The 13,212-nt window shown below is 38.8% G+C and overlaps 1 long non-coding RNA gene across 1 annotated transcript in view; it reads left to right on the top strand.

Annotated features, from left to right (window-relative positions):
- LOC127534105 (uncharacterized) overlaps positions 1-13,212 on the top strand; it is a 30,886-nt gene continuing 17,674 nt past the window's right edge. Inside the window, exon 1 of the long non-coding RNA XR_007942063.1 lies at positions 1-238. This is a non-coding gene — a long non-coding RNA (uncharacterized LOC127534105). The remainder of the gene's footprint in view (positions 239-13,212) is intronic.

The following is a 13,212-nucleotide window of genomic DNA, read 5'->3' as shown; positions in this document are numbered from 1 at the left end:
CAGGAAAGCTGTACCTGCAGGGAGTCAGTTATGTTCATACTATGAAAACACCAGGAAATAATAACTGTAGACTTATGTGTTCAGTAAACTTTGCCAAACTGCCTGATATTTTTCCCTCCAAAACAAATACAAACTTTTTATTCTCCAGGTTCCTGTCTTGTCTCGGCTTCCCTGCTTCACCCGTTACTCTCATACAAATGGGCCAGGAAGGATCTCCACCTTCTGTTAAGTTCAGTAGGTGAGTATCATCCATTCTTATCGCTGATAAACACAGAGTAACCATGATGACAAAAGAGGTTATTTTGTAGTCAATATGTGCATTTAAATCTCTGGTAGAGCTTCGTAACGTGGAAAATGTAGCAGCAGAGTGTAATTAAACTCAATCCATGATCCTTTTTAAACTAATTTAAGTCTTCACCCTTAAATGCACGAGTGATTGAACCCTACAGTCTTCCATAAGTGGGTCAAAAATGACGTATAAGAATCACTGTGCTTTTAAGCCATTTTTGTCATTTTGATTAAGAATAATAATTTGTACTATTGTTCCTACAATACTTTCAGCCACAGAAGAATGATTTTGTGTTGCAAGAAAATACCATGTGAAAAACATTTCAACAAAACTGAAAGCCAGACCTAAGTCAAAATACAACATTGTCAGACTAGTTGGAGGTACAACTTGAACTCCGGTGTCTTGTGTAAAAGTCCAGTGACTTAAGCTCATCCAGCTCCTATATAGGCATACATGTATGATAATGATGTCTGATAACAGGTATTTAATGGACTAATAACACCTGAAACGGATGGTTGGATAGGAAGTGTTTAACTGAAGAAGCTGCTTCCACGGTTTTCAGTCAGGTCAGAAAGAAGCCAGCTTCGACTCTGCTGCTGACCTCCAGCTGTCATCATTAGACACGGTAAACAGGACGTGACATCTGCAATCACTTTCCACTGTGAAAACAACATGATGCATGGTTCATACTGTCTCGTTGCAGCTTCTCCCTGAGACACACTTCTAAACATCTCATAAAAATGAGTGGTGTATGCACAGTCTGTACTTTGTAATTATCTAACATCTTTCTGAGTTAGGAATAGCAGCTGATATGGTTACTCATGCTGTAAGTCAATTAGTTTGTTTGTTTGTTTTGTTTTTGTCTTTCTGTTAGACATGTTTGCAATTTCAGTAAATTTTATTAGTAAGTTCACGTGTTTAGGGAATCTGCTATAAAAGCTGTGAGCTGTGTGGCAGATTTATAACACAATTGTTGGGGGGGGGGTTACGAGGGTTACGATCATTGACTAGATCTTTGCAGAATTTCAATCTGGTTCCTGGTTTCTCCTCTCTATGCAGCTTCAGACTGTTCTGGTAATGGGCTTAATACATCAGCTTAACACGGTGGATCTGAGAGTCTCATTAGCTGTGTGAAATGTTGGCATCTCAGGGCAGCGTAAGGCAAGTTTATTCAAATAAGACCTTTCAGGCACAAGTCAGCTGAAAAGACATAGATGTCCATTGAAAATAGGACAGCTAAATTGGACTTGAAAGACAATAAAGAACAGAAACAAAAGCAACTAGTATAATAAAAACAAATAACCCATTTCAAATATAAAAAGGAATATATTTCATTATTTTTTTAAACACTGATTTAAATGAGGTGACAGTTTGTACATGTCAGGTGTTCAGGAAGTTTGTTCCACAAGTGGGGGAGTCTAGAAACTCAAAGCTGCTTCATATTGCTTGGATTTAATCCTGTGAACACTGAATAAACCTGCTCCAGATGGACCATTTAATGTTTTATAGACAAGCAGTATGACTTTAAAACCTTGTCTTTGACAGGAGTAGTGTGGTTCTAGAATACTTGATTTCTCTTTTGAGGGGTTCCTCAGAGGTTTATTGTGGGTCCCTTTTTGTTTTGTGTATTCCTGTGGAAAATCATGCATAGATGTATCAGTTCATATCACTCAGTTCAAAAATTTGATGTCACTTAGAAGTGTCCTTATTTTGACAAAATGCATTTTTTTCCAATGAAAAACATTAAATTAATCAGAAATACAGTCTAGACATTATAATGTGGTAAATGACTATTCTTGCTGGAAACCATCACTCCTGTTCTAATATTACATTGTGTTAGTTAATTGTGTTGAAAAGCTAATGATGATTAGAAAACATTTGTGCAGTTAGTACATGAATAAAAGTGTGAGTTTCCATGGAAAACATGAGATTTTCTGGTGGCCCAAACTTTTGAATGGTAATGTATATTTTTAGACCAGGGGGTATAGTAAAGTTAACACTGTACTGGCAAAGCTCCTTGACATCGATTCTCCAAGCTCTGAAAATTCACTCTAGGTATAAACAATGGAGGTAGTGTCACAACTCCTATCAGGATAGAGATATTTCATCACAGGATAAAGGTGATCCCTCAGAGCAACTTTGTATATGTTTGCAGGGCTCTCCCTCAAAAGAAACAAGTGAACTGTAACCATGAAAATCCCTCCCACAGCATAACAAATCACCAGCCTCAGTGTCGGGTCAAACGTTCATATCAACCTATGAACAGATGGATTATACACACAGCTGTTCGTGGCATTGACAAGACATTTGTGGGTTACTTCTTGGTGAATAGTCATGATGCCCGGCTTTGACTGGACTTGATCCAGGGGCGTCACCTAATACTGTACTGGGGCACACCTGGGGCACAAAGCATTCATGAAAGTGTGCAAAGTGTGCGAGAAAAAAAACATATTCAGCACTTATTCACATAAAAAAGCCTAAATAGTTCTTTAAACCATTCAATAATATCGGACTATGTTGTTGTCTAGATCTTTGATTAACCATCTGAAATGTACTGCGGTAATGCATTTGCCTACTTGTACACTTTACTCTCGACTTCTAAACCATTACTGATGAATGCAAATAGGAGGAGCAATGAATCTTTTTGAAATATTTATTTCAGTAAACATCTGCAAATTGAACATTTACAAATGTAAAAAAAATAAAATAAAATAAAGCACCCAAAATCTCTGGGTTCTTTTATTTCCATAGTAGAAGAATAAATGAACAACTGTTGTGTGTCACTTCAGGCAATCATTTTTTTGGGAGTAAACTGTAACGTCTTGTTTTCATTTTTGCAAAGTGGTCAATCACTTGGCTGTGGCTTAACTTGGAAAGTTCCTCACTCTCCACTGACATGATGGCAAGATGGTGAAGCCTATCCTGCCCCATTGTGCTTCTCAGCCAAGTGTGGAGCCGTCTCAGCACACTGAACGTCCGTTCACAAGTGCAGCTGGACACTGGGATGGTCAGAGCTATCTGAATGACCTGTGTCAAGGTTGGAACATGACTTGATCCAGCAAGCTGAAAACACATTGCATGTCTGTGATTGGAAGGCTCTCCCACTTTCTGGCCAGATAGTTTTTGGCCACCAACACCTCTTCAGGTTTTAGATCAACACTGTAATGATCTGCCAGACCTCTTGATCAATTTGTGAAAAAAACAAAAACAAAAGTGTAGCTGTGATGCCTAAAAATGAAGACGATCCAGGAAGATCTTTGACAGCTCTTTATGGATTTGTAGTAGATGATGGGGTGTTATAATTCCTATTCAAATGTGTGGTTAGGGTGAAAACAGCTCATCATAATACATCTGAGCTCCTTGTAGGGACTAAAAGCGGACACAGGATAGGAGGAAAAGTGTTATTGTACCCTTATTCCTAGTTTATCTTTGGGCACCTACTTAAATGTTTGCTTTTCTACACTCATGGGGATGGTGCTTAGTGTCAGCAGTGTATGGAGAATGTATGACATGACATTTCCCACAACCCAATACATTAAGCATTCCATACATTCAGCATCTCATTGGGAAGATAAATGCCCGGATCACATACACACTCTGCATTGACTTCGGTGTTGACCTTTAGCTCACCCTCTCATGTGGAAAAATGCTTTGCACATCTCAAATGTAAGGGAAAATAGACACATTGACATGTAGAAGGCAGAAAACACATTCTTAACACTTCGCCAGGAGACGGGTTTGCTGCGTTCTGTCTACAATGGTGCGTGACAGATTATTGAGTTCCTTTGCAGACCCAGAGCAGTCATTTCTTGAAACATAGAGTCACAGCAGTCCAGATTGGTCTGCACCTGTCTTCTTCAAACATAAGTTGAAAAACAATCACCACGTTATCGTGTCCAGTTTGTGTCTTTTCATCACTCATTCACAGCAATTCAAAAAAAGCTGCCAATGGCCCCATAGATTAATGGACTTGTAGACATCCCACTAAGCTCCTTATACTGAAGGGAAGGATTCTCAAAATGACAAATGAGCACCGAAGAACAACACAAAAAATGTGTTTCCTGATTGTAGGGGATTGGTTGTTTTTATTTTATTCTCGAGGCAGCTTTGTCTTGCTGCAGGACCTGCTTTCACCTCAGATTCAGTTCATGGACAGATTCCTGGAATTTTCCATTCTGATTTTCTCGAATAATTCAGAATTCACAGTTCCATTAATAATTATGTTGCTCTGCCACCATTAGTATCTGAGCAATACTATGAGTGGATGAATTAAGTAAAGATTGTAACGCACTTTAGGGTAGAAAGTGCCATACAGTTTGACAGATCTAGGCTTAGTAACCCATGGTGATTGCAGACTGTATCAAGATGTCCACCAAGATTTCCCTGTATTTTGCTGAATTCCTTGTATGCTCTACCTTTACCAGCCTTTCAGCGCCTGCTGCTGAGAAGCATCCCCACATCATGATGCTACCACCACCATGCTTCACATCATGATGCTACCACCATGCACATCATGATGCACCACCACCATGCTTCACATCATGATGCTACCACCACCACCATGCTTCACATCATGATGGTACCACCACCATGCTTCACATCATGATGCTGCCACCACCACCATGCTTCACTTTATGATACCACCACCATGCTTCACATCATGATGCTGCCACCACCATGCTTCACATTAGTGAGGGTGTGCTTGTGATGATGTGCAGTGTTTGGTGTCTGTCAAACATAGTCTTGTCCGATGGCCACAGAGCTCAATTATGATTTCATCAGACCAAAAAACTTCCTTCAGTTTAGTTCAGAGTCTCCTGTATTGCTTCTGTGAACTCTAATTAAGATTTGATATGAGCTTTTTCGACACTGAGCACTGAGCTTTTTCTCTTTACAACTCTCCCATAGAGCTTTGACTTTGAAAAACCAGACATTTGTGTTACATACACCCCCTTTAGAGGAGTCATAGATGTCTGGTGGCCTTCCTCACACGTCTTTCTTTCACGGATTCAGCTTTTGAGGACAGCCTACTTTATGCAGATTTAGACATGTGCCATATTCCTTCTGTTTTTAATGATGGCTTCAGTCCTCCAGGAGAAAATACATGACTTGGAATTTTTATCTTTTTTCTATCCATCTCTTGTCTTATGCTTTTCAATAAGCTTCTCATGAAGTTGCTTGAAGTGTTCTTTTTCTTCATGGTGCAGTTATAGCCAAAATGCCGACTCACTAGTGACTGGATCTTCCAGATGCAGGATTCTTTACACTACAATCACTTTAAACTCATTCACTGCACCTGTGATGATCAGCATTTCACTAATTGTGTGAGTTCTAGCACCTAGGTTGCACCTGTGTTGAATTAGTTGAGTCACCTTAAAGGGGTGAATATTCTGCAATTACTTATTATTTTCATATTTTAAATGAATTTAAATCACTTTGTAGAAGTCTGTTTTCACTTTGACAAGATACACTGTTATTGTAAATTCTCTTGTCAAGAAAAGACAAAATGACAATGATTCAGCACTCACAAAACAAACACCAAATGTTCATTTATCTGCACCAGTTTTCTGTTCGGCCCTCCTTCCAGCCTGAGGCTCTGTTTGAAGAGAACAACTGGGTCAGATTTCCACGTCAGAGCTAATTGAAAGGTGCGCTTGAAGGGAGCTGTGAGGTCCTGTGAGGTCATCACCTTTCAGGCCTGCACAACTATGGAAACCACAAGGCAAAAACTAAAACACAACGAGGAAATTTCACAGACTTTGTTTCAAACTTTAAATCTGTTTCAACTGATGCCAGCTGCAGCAGTTTGCACCACTGAACTCAACGCAGAAATGCTGAGTCCTTGGATGGAATGAATAATAAAATGTTGTGTGTCCCTGGCATAACAAGAACCACATGATGACTCTGTGAAAATGCCAAACAAACAAAGAGTCGTAAATTTAACCAGCATGCGTTCGGTGTTAATCAACATAAACAGAGACAGCTTGCTGAGACGACCTCCTCTGTTAGACTTTGCTTTGAAAAATGCATGTTAAAACAAGACACTGACCAGAACAAATGAGGAGAAATACACAAGACGAAGGAGTCTATCTAATTCACCTTGTGAGCATCATTTCATTCCCTCAGGACTGTGAGAGTTGGAAAGAGCTGGTAATTGAATTTAAAACAAAATATTCAATATTTTTTGGTTGTTGTTTACAGTGAATTGGATTCAGAAGTAGTTTGTTGGGTAAAGGCTAAATGAGATTTGCTGACACCTATGTCAAATAGCCAAAGTAATAAACTTGTTTCCTCTAATTCTCAATTATAAATAATCCTTTAAAAAAGATTTTAAAAAGTCTTGTATTTGTCTCACATATCTCTCCACTTTAATAAATTCTCCATTATATGAGGACTCGGATATGAATATGACATTTCCTAAAGTAATCTGGTTACTTAAATAATGCCACTATCATTTTCATTAAACCTAATTCAAAGTAATAGGAGAAAGTGGCTGGGAATTAAGTTTGCCAGTCACTGTAGCCATATAAAGTGGATTGTCAAACATATGAGCAGACAGTTGCTTATCAGAACGAACATTTTTTAGGTCACGTTTCTCTACGCCTATAATTTAACAACCCATATTAGCCTGCTTAGTCTAGAGCTCCACACCTTCAAATGAAAGAGAAGTTAAAGTGTAGAAGCGCTACATCAAAAGGGGTCATCCAGCAATTTCATGTTTTCCATGAAAACTCACTTTATTCATGTGCTAACATAACTGCAAAAGGGTTTTCCAGTCATCAATGAGCCTTTCAACACCATTAGCTAACACAATGTAGCATATAGACACAGAGATGTGCTGGAAATGTTCCCTGTACCCCTATGAGATATTCCATTAAAAATAAGCCATTTTCAGCTAAAATAGTCATATCACATTAATAATGTCTAGATTATATTCTGATTAATTAATGTTATCTTCATTGAAAAAAGATGCTTTTCTTCAAAAATTACATTCTGAGTGAGCCCAAACTTTTGAACGATAGTACATACAGCATAAAACTGTAATTTAATGATTCTTGAGAATATTTCTAAAATCAATAGATAAATCAGATGCTGTACTCTGTTTGACAATGAAACCCTCAGCTAGCTGTTTTCTTTGCGACGATTAGATTGTGCTGCGTTATATGTGTAGTAAAATAAATATATTGTGACATGTTTGTGCATCATGTTGATTGTTCAATTACAGAAACAAGCCTGAAAAAATCAGTAGTTACCTTTGAAGTGGAGCTCTGATGGTTAGATCTTTACATTTGTTGCCAAAAAATATTTCTATGCATTGCAAATTGTTACTACTGTGTTTTAGTGCCATTATTTTATCCATCCTCTTACTAACTTTGCTGCTGTTTGGTTCATGATTTATCGGAGTCCTTTCTCTGAAAACATCTGCTGAAGAATGAGTCAGAAGCGAGTTCGGAACAACCTGATAGATGAAACATGATTCATAAGTGCTTCTCTAAAGTCCCTAATCCAGAACTGTGTATCAGATAGTATGAGGGGCCGTACAAGACTTAATTCATTCTCGTCCTCTCACACACATATATTTTCTCTCATACTCACATACATTCTCCTGTGACACACATACATTCTCCTGTGACATACATACATTCTCCTTTCACACACATATATTTTCACTCTCTTACACGCATACATTCTCCTCTCACACACATACATTCTCCTTTCACACACATATATTTTCCTTGCACACACATACATTCTTCTTTCACATACATATATTTTAATATTCACGCACACACACCATCTGCTTTCACATACATACATTTTTCACTCTGCACACAATACATCCTCCTCTCACATGCATATATTGTCACACATTGCACGTACATACATTCTCCTTTAACATTCATACATTCTCTCTAAAATAATAGACATATATGTATATGTACAAGAAATATATGCATGAAAGGAAGAATGTATGTATGTAAGGGAGATGAAGGTGTGTGAGAGGAGAATGTATGTATGTGCGAGAGAGAATAGTGGAAAAGGAAGTAAGTATAGTGGAAAGGAAGTCCATCATTTTTTGCGCTGTGATTGGCTGAAAAGCTCAAGTGGGCGGTGATGTTCAGCGTAACGGTTACCATGGCAGGTGGAGAGGAGTCCCGAGCGCTTCAGCAGCCAATTGGGGTTAATTAGCAACATTTTGTCATCTCCCAGACGGTCCACATATTATCGTCATCGCTTGAGCAGCAGGCGACAGGTTTATCTGCACCAAACTTTACTCACAGCACTGTGGAAAGTGAGATGAGACAACTTTTCAGACCTGCAAACTTCCAAGTCGCTGCAAGCGGGACAAAGCAGCTAACGCTAACGCTACACAAGGCCGAACTGGGAGGATTACGTGTAGCGTTAGCGTTAGCTGCTTGTCCCGCTGCAGCGACTTGGAATTTGCAGGTCTGAAAAGTAGCAAAACTTTTTATTCACGTGACCTGTTCTAATAAAGCACAAACAGCAAACAAAACAAATGGCTGGAACTAACAGCCAGCAAACGAAAAGTATTTTTTTTACCTTCAAAAGTAGCGACAGACTATTACATATTAACAACCTAAACAAAATCCTGATGTATTTTCTACGTCTGTCAACACAGACCCTGTCACAGTCACTTTAATGTTAGCGGACTCTGTTGAATGGCTAAAGTTACATCACCACAAACAAATCTCACAATATCACAGTAAAATCGAGTTTGTGTTTTTTTTAATTCATTGCCGAAATTAAAGAGCTGCTCCCTCACCATTCACAGTGTTTTGTTTCATATTCGACATCCTTAACTTTATCTTGTAAATAGCGCCCGAAATTAAATGGGAACATTTGCAATGGAGTTCGTCAGCCGCTTCACACACTGAATGCGGTAAACTAATTAATTAGGAACTGGACTTCAAACAATTTAGACACGGCGTTCTAAAGCGTAAAAACTGCAATGTCTAAAGTGTGAGAGGAGACGGTGTATTTTGGTTAAATTATACAATGTTCGCTGTCAAAGTCATTCATATAAACTGCCTGTAATGTGCAGCAAATAGTAGTTAACCGGCGTCAGCGTCTTCAGTGACCTCCGTAACCTCTAGTACAGATGCTACAGGTACGGATCCATACCTGTAGCATCAACCATGCAAAATTGTTTCTTAAAACCCCAATGCTTGCTGAAGCGCTCGGGACTCCTCTCCACCTGCCATGGTAACCGTTACCTGAACATCAACCGCCCACTTGAGCTTTTCAGCCAATCCACAGCGCAAAAATGATGGACTTCCTTTTCCACTATACTTACTTCCTTTTCCACTATTCTCTCTCGCACATACATACATTCTCCTCTCACACACCTTCATTCTCCTCTTACATACATACATTCTTCTCTTCATGCATATATTTTCTTTGTACATATACATATATGTCTATTTATTTAGGAGAATGTATGAATGTGAAAGGAGAATGTATGTACGTGCAAGTGTGACAATATATGCATGTGAGAGGAGAATGTATGTGTGTGCATGAGTGAAAATGTATGTATGTGAAAGCAGAATTGTGTGTGCGTGAATATTATAATATATGTTATGTGAAAGAAGAATGTATTGTGTGTGCAAGGAAAAATATGTGTGTGAAAGGAGAATGTATTGTGTGTGAGAGGAGAATGTATGCGTGTAAAGAGTGAAAATATATGTGTGTGAAAGGAGAATGTTGTATGTGAAAGGAGAGATGTATGTGAGTATGAGAGAAATATATGTGTGTGAGAGGACGAGAATGAATTAAGTCTTGTACGGCCTCCATAAGATAGTGATTAGTTTATTCTACTGGAAACTGACTGGGGATGCCATATTAAGCTCCTAACTATTCTCTACAATAAAACACTCAAAAAAATCTTTTGAAACTGGAAAATTGTTCAAGCATGAAAAAAGGAGAATGTGAGAGGATTGTATGCTGCAGGATGAACAGACCATAGAGTCAAATGGACATACCAAAGTGGACCTCCTACTGTCCTGAGCCATAATAATTTTTAATTATTTACTGATTTCCCTCTTTTTAAAAATAGTTTCTTTTAACAGGTGCATATTAACATGTGCAGGGGAATATGCAAGTTAAAATTAGCACATACTGAAGAAGGTAGCATCGACAAATCACAAAGAAGCTCGAATCTTCACATTCACCAGTGCTACAGTAAATATACCTCAGAACACATTCACACACCTGCTTGAAATAATGTGAAGTGAGACGTTGTACATTCGTAAATCAGTATATGAATTCTTGCAGTGAGACTTGCACACATGTATGATAGTTTCTCACGAATACATTTTTTTCCAGTAGATATTTTTCTCGCAAAACAGAAGTTTTAATGTGAAATGGCCTTTCTTCCCCTGTTTTTCCATTATTTATGTTGTCTTTTCTCCTTAGTTGTGGTCTTCAATCAAACAGCTTTGAAGTATTTCCATAACTGGGATCTGATTTTTATAGCCAACCCAGCTGCACTGTCACCTAAAACAGCTGCTTTGGAATATGACTTGATATCTGGTGTTGAACTTTTTCCCACTTTGCTGTATGAGAAATCTTATAAATGTTGACCAAGTCCTTTATTTGTGCTGCCTGGTCATAATTCTTAATGTTCGAAAGTGAGAGACCTCGATTTTCCTTCAATAATTCAAGAGACTCCGGTCCTGTCCTGTCAAAATAAATCTCAAAATAGCTTCATGCAATTCTTTCTGTTCAAAGCCTCAGTAATATATTTATTTTGATTGTCTCTACTCCCTGTGCGCTTCCTAAAATAAGTGCAATACGTTCCATCTGGTAATATTAAATGGAACGCTAAGGGCTCATAATCTTTTGGTAAATGTTGTCAAAGTTCTCCTTTTCACTGCAATATAAAGTCCTGCAGCTCTATGGAAACAGCACAACTATTAAAAAATTTCTTCTGTTCAGTATGACTCCGTTATAATGTCATACATAATTTTAAAAGACTAAAACAAAACATAACTTCGCTCTGTGGACCAGTTTGTGATGTTATGCCTGATTCAGTACTGTCTTTGTATTTTATTGGTAAATGTTTCAGTCGTGATTCTAATTCAATTTCCCTTGTCCAGTTTTCTTTAAGTGCCCTTTTGTTGCAGCCATTCTTTTCAACGCTGCTTTCTAGGCATCAATGAGCAGAAAGGGGGAGTCATCTTTGCGGTCATTTTCTTTCAAATGGACCTGATTTGTTTTTGTGAAATTCTTCTTTTTTGGTCTTTTAAGTGACTTTGACTCCAAATCTCCCACAAGGGATGCATTTGTCTTTATTTAATGTGCAGTTCAGTGTAAATCAGGTTGCTAGCAGGGAAATCATTTCTCCACTTTATCTTCAAATATCCTTGTTGATCAGTCCTCAAGTATGATGAATGAGCGTTGAGTAAAGAGCAGTTAGACTACATTCCCTCCACATATCACTAATTCCATCCCTCTTGGTTTTTTTCGATATTATTTTACTGTTCCACAGTGGAGACATTACAGTGATATAACAGCAATAAACAGCAAGATATAAGTAAAACAAAGTATGTTAATGTCATGAAAAATTGAATGACCAAATGGTAACTGATTAATTGTTTGTGTTCACATTATTGCATATGGGAGGTATTGAAGTTGTGTAGTTTGGTAAACACTGATATTGATAGATTGACCCTCTTCACCACCTGGTTTAGTCTGTTCCCATCGGCAGACATATGCTATGTTTCAGCACTGCAGGCTTAATGCTCAATTCCGATTTTTTTTCTAAATTCGTTTTTTTTGTGAGTTTGCTCCATTTCCAATTAAATGCGACTTGTATGTGATCTCCTGTGTGACCCTACACACGACCCCAAAAGTGTCCCGCAGCGCAGAAGAGGACACAACAACGACACACGCAGAGAGCGTGTTCAGTTTTACAGAAGTAAACATGGACGCTAATAGTAACGGAGACAGCATATTTATAACTTTATCATTTTAAGGAGAAGGTCAAAGCAGGAAGAGAGCCAGGATTTCGGCCCTGTGCGTTTTGTGAGGCAGTGGCAGCAACATCTGTCCGAGAACTGTGTGGGTGCAGAGTCGCAGCCCAGGATGGTGGATAGTGATGTGAGAGCTTCACGATGCGGACTTCATTCAGAATTTTCGAATGACAAGGGGACCTTTAGTACACTATGTGAGCGCCTCTTTCTAACAATCTCACGGCAAGACACACGTCTTCGGCAGCCCCGAAGACATTTAGCTTGAACGCAGAATAGTGACGTTTGTCATGTACAATGACGTATAGTGGATAAATGTGACTGGCTGTTCAGACTGAAGTCGCATGGCAAAAATCCGATACGTATCGAATTAGGACACATATCCAAGTGCCTGGTGTTGCATTTTGAAAAAAATCGGATCTGTGTCCTTCAGACTGTCATGACAGATCAGATACATGTCGCATAGGGGGCAAAAAAATCTGATTTGGGGTCACTTAGCCTGCAGTGTGAACGCAGCCAAAATGTTGCTGCTCAATAGACCAGATAAACAAAAAAAAGTGTGACCACATGTAATGTTTAAGAAGTCTTTAGGGCTTTAGATCTTTAGGGATGCCCCATGCACTCCGAAGAGTCGCTCTGTCCTTTACTATTTAGTACACCTGTCTGGTCACTCCTGTCCAGTTATATTCAGGCAGCCACGTACTTTTCGATTTCACCATCTTCATGTCCCGTTCCCTGGATCTTCACCAGTAGAAAGAATCACATCAGCCATCGCCTCTCTGATTTCCCTGCATTGATATGAAGGTAGTCTTACTTTCCAGGACCATTCTGTAGAACACAATGGTCTCAGCATGTTTTGGATGGCTGCGCAGCGGCTCGGTGGTGAGCACTGTCACCCTCACAGCTCAAACATCCAAGTTTCACGTCCTGGCC

Source organism: Acanthochromis polyacanthus, chromosome 5, assembly GCF_021347895.1.
Source record: "Acanthochromis polyacanthus isolate Apoly-LR-REF ecotype Palm Island chromosome 5, KAUST_Apoly_ChrSc, whole genome shotgun sequence".
NCBI classification, from domain to species: Eukaryota; Metazoa; Chordata; class Actinopteri; family Pomacentridae; genus Acanthochromis; species Acanthochromis polyacanthus.
This window is presented reverse-complemented; position numbering and strand designations above follow the sequence as displayed.